Below are 8,485 nucleotides of genomic sequence, written 5' to 3'. Positions count from 1 at the left end.
GGCGGCGGCAGAAGTAGGCTTCTGTCTTGGTGTCCCAGTACTGGCATACACTGGCCTAGAGGGCCTTGGTGTATGGATGACGGACCCTGCAGGCCTTCTCCTGGACATGCATCCAAAAGGGGTAGTTGACAGGGTTGGCATCAGGCTGTAGGAGACCCAAAGTGTCAAAAAAGGGTTTAAAATAATTTAAAAAATGGTTTCAAAAGTGTCAGAAGTTGCCTCTCCACAATCACAAGGTTCTTTCCACTCAGATTTTTAATAGTTCTCCGTACTGTCTGGTTTGGAACTCGTACATTTCTTGCATGGGCCCTCGTGGACTTGAGGAGAGTGGACTAAGCTGTTTTCTTTAACTCCCCCAGGTCCAATTTGGCTTTTTTGACAGAGCCCTTCGTCCTCCTTAACGTTTTGGAGGTGCTCACGGCGTAGACGTTGGTTTTAGAGACGACCAACTGTTTGGAATGTCTGAATGGAAATTCTTCTAGTGTCATTTTCTCTACTTCTACGTAAACTAAAGAGCTCAGGTGTGTTCCGTTTTGTAACTAATTGTTTATACTTTAATATATCGGAATATGAATTAATTTTAATCACTCAACCTCAATTAATTATTGAATTAGAAGTGTTCAGATTTGAATGGATCACCTGGTATGTAAAAAAAAAAAGGTGAACTTGGTAAATTTGATAATTTGAAAAATATTTGTGACGAAAGCAGCTTGGCTGTTTTATTAAATAAGCTGATAGTACCCGTGAGAGGAAAGAAATAGACAATAACATCTATATTGTACTTAGTAAGAATGAAGGCAAAAGTTATTTCAACGTCAATCCTTAATTCTACTCCGAGCCCAACAAGGACTCACACTCATAACTCCCTTAATTTTCCTGACCCTCCTTCATTGAAACGCACTATTGATTCTTTTACGTTAAAATTTTCTTTATTTAAAAATATAGTGATATTGAAAACAGCTTTGGAAAATAAAAAATTCAAATTAGATTACCAACTTTAAAAAAAGAGGAATTTAATCGTTTTTTAATCTTTTTTCCGTCTCCATGATTGGAAATACTTTCTCCAGACTACTAATTAATCTACAGTTCATCCATATAACTGTTTAGGCCGAATTTTAAATGAAACTAATCCAGTCTCAATTTTATTTGATACCTACACAAACCAAACTTCTTTAAAGTTTACTACACTCAAAATAATAATTCTCTCAGATTGGTCTTGGATTACCAGACCAAAACCCAACCCGGGTATCTAAAGTTTGTGTGTCTGTCGCGAAGAAAAGCAAGCTAAGGTGATTTTTATCTAATATTGCAGTCAATATTTTACATTCCATATTTTTCTCACAATATATACTATTGTTGTAAAAAATCTTTCCTGTCAGTATATTAAAAGAGAAAAAAAACATTTATTCAGTCACCCCGACAGTTTGAAAATGATTGGATAGAGAACATATTAACTCAACAAATACTTAAATCCCACTCCGTATCAAGTAAAGGTAAAGGCAGAAGTTATAAATTGTCGATCCTCAATTTTCAAAATAGACTTACAGCTATTACCAGTGATGGACAATTTAACTCATCTTGTAAAACTACTTTGGTTAAAGTTAATTATTATTTTAATTACTAGTTAAGCTCAAATATATTATTATTTTAATTTTTAGTTACTAGTTAAGTTTATGTTCATTTCAATTCATATAAAAATTAACTAGTTATGTTAAAGTTCATTTCGTACTTAATATTTAACTAGTTAAGTTTAATTTAGTTAACTTTAGAGCAATTTAAGTTAAATAAACTTAACCACTGTGGTTAACTAAATTATTGGACAACTAACAGTTATATCAAGGCAGTTCTTGTATTTCAACTTAGATTAACAAAATTAATTTAACTAATAATCTTCATCAAGTTAAGATATTGCAGTTTAGCAAAATAACTAATTAAGTTAAAAGTTAATTTTGATCGATAAAAATTAACAAGTAAAATTCAAGTTAAAATGAAACTGTTTAACTAATTAAGTTAAAAGTTATATCCAAGTTATATTAAAATTTAATTAACATAAGTAATTAACTTATCCTGATTAAGTTAAGTTACATTAATTTGCCCAACTCTGGTTATAACTCCACAAACTATCCTTGATCTTATTCTCCATTATCTATGAGTTCACAAACCTAATATTTTGATTTTCCCTCATCAAGAATGAAATAATAAAAATAACCTTATTGGTAATAAAAAAATATGTTGATATTGCACCTACAATAAATCTCACGCACGTTTACACTATTTATAAAAAAATGCTACATTTATTTTAAAACAAAGCGAAAATTTATGTCAGAACTAACTTAATGGATATTTTAGATCATATATTTTTATTTTATTTTATCTTTAAACAAAAATGAAAACCCATTGGTATTTACCTATTTCCAATAAGTTTGTTTACAATTTTTGTTGTTGAGTCAATTTTCTTCAGGATTATATATCTATATATTAAAGAGTTCCTAATTTTTTTCTCCATTAAAGTTTACTTTTCTATATAAAAATATAAAATATATAGTTTGAACCTTATTTATGAATGCTTATAGGCTGCACAAATTGTCCCCTTAGTTCCTAACTTTCATAGTTTGAATTAAATTGGCACTCTTTCTTTCAAAATAGTCAATATTAAAAAAAAAGTTTTTTATAACAAATAATAAATATTTTAGATGAGTACACAATCTTTAAAATGTTTCAATATCTTTTGTCCCTAAAATGATTATTCATAATGAAAAAAAATAGTAATATTGTAGTGCATATTCTGCGTATTTTTTTTTTTTTTTTTTGTAAAATATATAAGATTCAATTTTTTTAAAGTAAAAAAGTCTTAGTTTTAATTAAATTTTACATTTTTAGAAAATGTTTCTTTATTTGAGGTTGATTGTTTATAAACTTTACAATTAACAGTGCGTTGTTACGACAATATCTTCCAATTTTTTCTCAATATGTTAATTAAACTATATTCAAACTGTTGAAAGATTGTGTATTAATCTATTTTTAGTTGGCAGTGTTTTTTTTAATACAACATTTAAAATTTATAAACTTCAAGGACAATTCTTGCTACTTCTATATTGGACTAAACTTAATATTTCGTTGTATTTTTTATCCAAAAGGACATATTTTTTTAACATTTACCCTCAATCCTTCCAATAATACTAATTTAAATACTGACAGAACCTTTCATTTGGCATTTATTATTAGCCGTCAAGGCATAGCAAAACATATTTCCTTATTTATACTGTAACTACTATGAAAAACATTCTGTCAATTATGGCTAAAAATGCTTTCTTCATATTTCAATAAAGCGTATAATAATTGATTTTTATTTGTGATAATGGTCAAAAAAGGCCCAAAAATAAAAATAGCTCCATGTTTATACCTCAAATAATAAATTAGGTAATAAAAACTGCAAAACAATATATTATAAAAAATTAATAAAAAAAAATTATTATTATTGTTTACAAAAAAACAACCAAAAATATGGTTTTGCTAATATAAATGTCTTTTTTAAATAAATATTCCGTATAAATAAAAATTGCAAAATGCCAAATAAATTGGAATTTATGGCATAATACGTTCTAACCAAACATGTATGTATTTAAATATTATATTTCTTAATACAAATATTTATATAATGTGTATTTGTTGGTTTCAAGATTGTATATTCTATACGGAGAATAATTTATGTTAATCATTAATATATCTCCCTGTATTTTCTCTCATTTTCTAATGATCAATAAATTATAGGTAATTACTTTAAAATACAAATATTTTTGTTATATGCTCACTTTATATTTATTTAATAATTACCAAAATAGTTTTGCACGGCTTTGCCCGAGATATTAAGAAATTAAAATGAATTTTGAACTCTTCTGCTTTATATAAAACAGAAAATAAAGACTGTAAAATTTTAAGAATGATTCTCATTGTATGTTTAACGGAGATTATAAGGTTTAGAGAAGACAAAATATTCCAGTTGTTTCGCTTATCTTTCATATTATTGTTAAAAATCCTTTGTCTTATTATCTCTTCATTTTTCTTCTGCTGTAAATCTTATAATATCTTTTTTTTAAAGTGTGCAAAGATACATACGAACATGCATGAAGAATAATTCTTAAAATTTTACGTTCTTTATTTTCTTTTTATATATGAAATAGTCAATGGTTAGTTAAAAAATTGGTGTTTAGAAAAATGATATTTAAAGGCCGATATGGACTTGTAGATTAAAAAAACTATTACCAGAACCGTTTCTGAAGCCTTAATAACCTACATGAAAAATTTCTGCAAAATCCATTCATTGGAGTGTGTGTGATTCCCGACAAAGACACCTACATCTACATTCGCATTTAATATATAGATTATTATACCATATACTATTTGAAGTAATTCTTTTATATAACACTATCGAACAAAATCACATTTTTTTTATGCACTAGAACAGCATATGCTCAACTTAGTAGAGTTTGATCTCCGATTCCAAATGTGTCTTTACTTTTAATGTCTATACCTCATGACATTAAAAAAAAAGGGGAATCCCTTTTTTCTTATTTTTGCGACTTTTAAGGTTCAAAGCTGTTTTAAGCCCACAGTGTTGAAGCTAAAGATAAATTATATTAATATATTTTAATGTCGAATGCTAAAAATTCTTAAACTATTTTTAGAATATCTTCACCCTGCTTATAACTTGAGTTATATTTATTTAAAGTGGAAAATAGGTGATTTTCATTCAAAGTATATAGCTTCAATACAAATATGTTCAAAAAAATTAAAATTATCTCATTTGATAGCTGAAAGTCTAAGCTTTAAATTAAAAGAGTTTCCCCAAAAACGATATATATCGTGGTCAGTTTGAGATAAGGCCACAAAATATTTCAAGGATAAAACTCCTTTTTGAATTGATCTCAAAAGAAAAAAACATATATATATTAGCAGGCCCCAGGTAGAGAAGAAGAAAAGTGGTAGAAACAAAGATAAAAAAGAAAACAAAATAAGGCAGATAAATTAAAAAATTTGAATCGCAATCCTTGTTGGAGTGGAATTCCGAATTCGGGATCGGTGTTCATCAATGGAGAAGAGTGAATGTGCGGGAATGAATCCCTAGTAACGGAAACCTTTTCTGAACTGCCCCTGACCAGTAGGATTTCCTCCGAGGACTTCCTTGAATTCCCATCTTTTTGAATTGCTCACTCATTACGGGTCTGCAACGATTCATCTTCTGTCGCCTTGTATAATTACACTAAAAAATTAGCAAGTTTGAAATAATTGAAAGTTACAGAATATAAAGTCAGAAAAAATGTTTTTAATTTACTCACAAACATAAAAATGTAGTCTGTATTTTGTTGTCAGCTGTCAATACTTATAATTTCTTATAATTATATATTTTAGAAGAATGGACTAACTATTATTATCCACTGATTTTTTACCTTTATCTGCAATATTTTGGAGGAGAGCTTTCTAGATACAATACAAATAATGATGTGGTATAAGAAATATATCATATAAATAATTTAAATATTCAAAGCTTCATACTAGTTTAATTAATTATTAACTAAAATTTAGTGTTTCGGAAAATGTGCCGCCTTATAAGTATGTTAGAAAAAAATCCAAAAAATGACATGTTTAGCCTAACAGTTTGAAGAATATTTGGGATGAGAGATTTGAGGTGTCATGACATTTCATTAGATAAGCTAAAAGTAGCTATGAAATGAAAGAAATTAACGTAGCGCACTCAAGAACATAGGCAAATATTATTCCGTTGTTGGTCTTCAATTCTACTTTGAATCCAACGGGGACCTACATTTGAAACTCTTCAAGAATTCCCCTGTAATATTCTCCATCAATACGCGTACGTACTTATAATTACTTTATACTAAAACCTTCTCTTCTCAAGAATGAAAGAAATATTATAACAGCTTCATAAAATAAAAAATTGTTTCCAACAGCAAAAAAAAACTTATTTTGAAGAGATGAAGGTAGGCAGGACTTACCCTAATGTCAATCCTCAATTCTACTCAGTGTCAAGCAAGGATAATACTCATAACTTTGAAATAAATCCTTATTGTTATTCTGCGTCTTTCATGAGTACACGCACTAGTGCTTAATATGTGCTTATATGTCGACTATTTCAATAATATATGGCATGAACGAAACATTAGAAGCATGAGTATCACGTCTAAATAAGGAAAATGTACTTTAATAAGACGTTTCTATCTTTTGAAACACAATTTATCATTCTCACGATGATTTTTTTGCTGTGAAGGTTTTATAATTACTCTTTCTACTGATAATAGTATTTTCCTTGTATTTATCCTTGATTGGCTATTGAAATGCTTAAAAGATTTGGCAATCTAAAAATGCTTTTGCAGATATAACTTCCACGGGCTTTACCATTATCGTTCGACGTTTCACAATTTCTTATTGAGTGTTTGAATGTGAAATAAAAGGTTTCATTTAACTTTAATTTTGAACAAATACTATCAGAGATCTGGTTTATTGCTTTTATCATAAATACATTAGATTTAACGCATACAATAAATTAGTATATACGAGTATCTTTGATTAATTAATTTATTTTTACTTAATTTAATTTAATTTATAATTGAAGGCTAAACAATTAAATTAGTTCATTAATAGATAAAGAATGCTAGATAAATTAAAAAGTTATTTTCTTCATCAAATGAAGCTCAATTCGCGGTATGTAAGATTAATTGGGATAATTTGAGCACCTCAGGTCACTTTATTATTCATTTTGGAGATACTTTGTTTTGCCCTGTGACAGTAAATGATGTTATCTTTCAGTCATATTGTTTTCAAGCTAAATGTATCCCATGTGAACAAGCTATGTATTTAGATTTTTTTCTTTTTTAATTGCAATGGATTAAATTTGCTGTGCAAACTAAGATATAATAGTAATCATAGAATACAATGTGGAGAATTATTATTATTGTTAAAATAAATCATTAAAATGTCATCGGGTTATCGCTTCACCTCACTGTGCATCCTCAAATTAAAATTTTAGAACATAAATCATAAATCTTGTCTTGCAGTAAATGTTTACTAAGCTTGAAACTTCTAACCAACAATTATTTTTTTTATCTTTTCTATTATTATTATACAATGGTTTCAACTTATAAACTAATATAGAATGAAGTTTTCTTTAGTTATTTAAAACGAATGAAAGATTTAAAATTTGTCTACGAAAATATATCTTCGATTGTTGTGTTCAGACCTTCAGAAAGAGGATTCCTTTTTGATCATAAATTAATGTGAGTGTCTTTGCCATTATTACCTCCACTTTAAAGTCTTTTTCTCCTCTCATTGCAAGAGCAATGAGTCAATTTGATGCCTTGAGACTTATACTAAACCTATCAGTGGGAATACTCATCACGATTGACATTAGAGATCTCACTCAATCACAAAAATTCAATAAATGGAACGTATATTATATAGCTTTTTTCAGAAAAAGTATTCACGGTCCGTTCTATTAAACTTGCTAGTATATGCTTCTTCTTCAGTTCTTCCAACATTTTGGCACCAACAAACATGTTTTCGATTTCTTTTTCGGTCATGATTTTTTTGTATTTTCTCCTTTCCACTGAACCAACTCTTATAAATAAGGGGATTGACCAGCCTTGTTTTAGGACATTAGCAGCACGAGTCAAAGAAGTTGTAGCTAACAAATTCAAAACTAAGCTAAAAAGTTTGTATCGTATTAACTCCGTAGATTAGTTCCTAACTGTAGATCATTCTTTAAAAATATGTTCTGAATAGAATGCAACATATCGACATATACAGAGTACAGTATCATAACTTCTTTTTTTATAATGTTTGGAAATCAGGGTATAAAGGTAGTAATGGGGTGGGCGTAATTTCATCCTATTGCCCGTATTGGAAGTAGTTTGCGTTTGCCGTGGGGAATAAATATTGTTAGAAAATAGATTACCATAATATTTTATAAAATTGAAATAATTACATTTTAGCTCTCGAGTTTTTATTGGTCCCATTTCTGAAAATCAGATAATTGCTTTAATTTCTAATTTAAAAAAACTATTTTTGCAATTCATTGTTATAATTTTGAATTTACAAAAATATATTCAACGCAAATAACTCTACAGATAAAAAGTTAATGAGCAAAATTAATTCAATTTGATCTATTGTCATGCAAAGATTTTAATTGGTGCAGTTTGTTCAAATCAAATAATTAGAATGGGATTTACAAACCCAATATTTTTAAAACCAATGCCGAGTCTCTAACAACTAATTACTAAACCAAAAAATTAACCACATCTTTGAAAAATAAAAAAAAATTTTGTCGTTCAATTTTTGCGTCCTTTTGTATAAAATAATTGTCCCTCTAAAACCATTCAATAAAAAGTTATTTAAAGAAAACAAAAAATGAAAAAATCTCCGGGATTAAAATAGTGAAGTACGCTTTATTCAGTGTATGGGTAATGGAGAGCGC

This window comes from Lepeophtheirus salmonis, chromosome 7 (genome assembly GCF_016086655.4).
Source record: "Lepeophtheirus salmonis chromosome 7, UVic_Lsal_1.4, whole genome shotgun sequence".
NCBI classification, from domain to species: domain Eukaryota; kingdom Metazoa; phylum Arthropoda; class Copepoda; order Siphonostomatoida; family Caligidae; genus Lepeophtheirus; species Lepeophtheirus salmonis.
Note: the sequence above shows the minus strand (reverse complement) of the source record.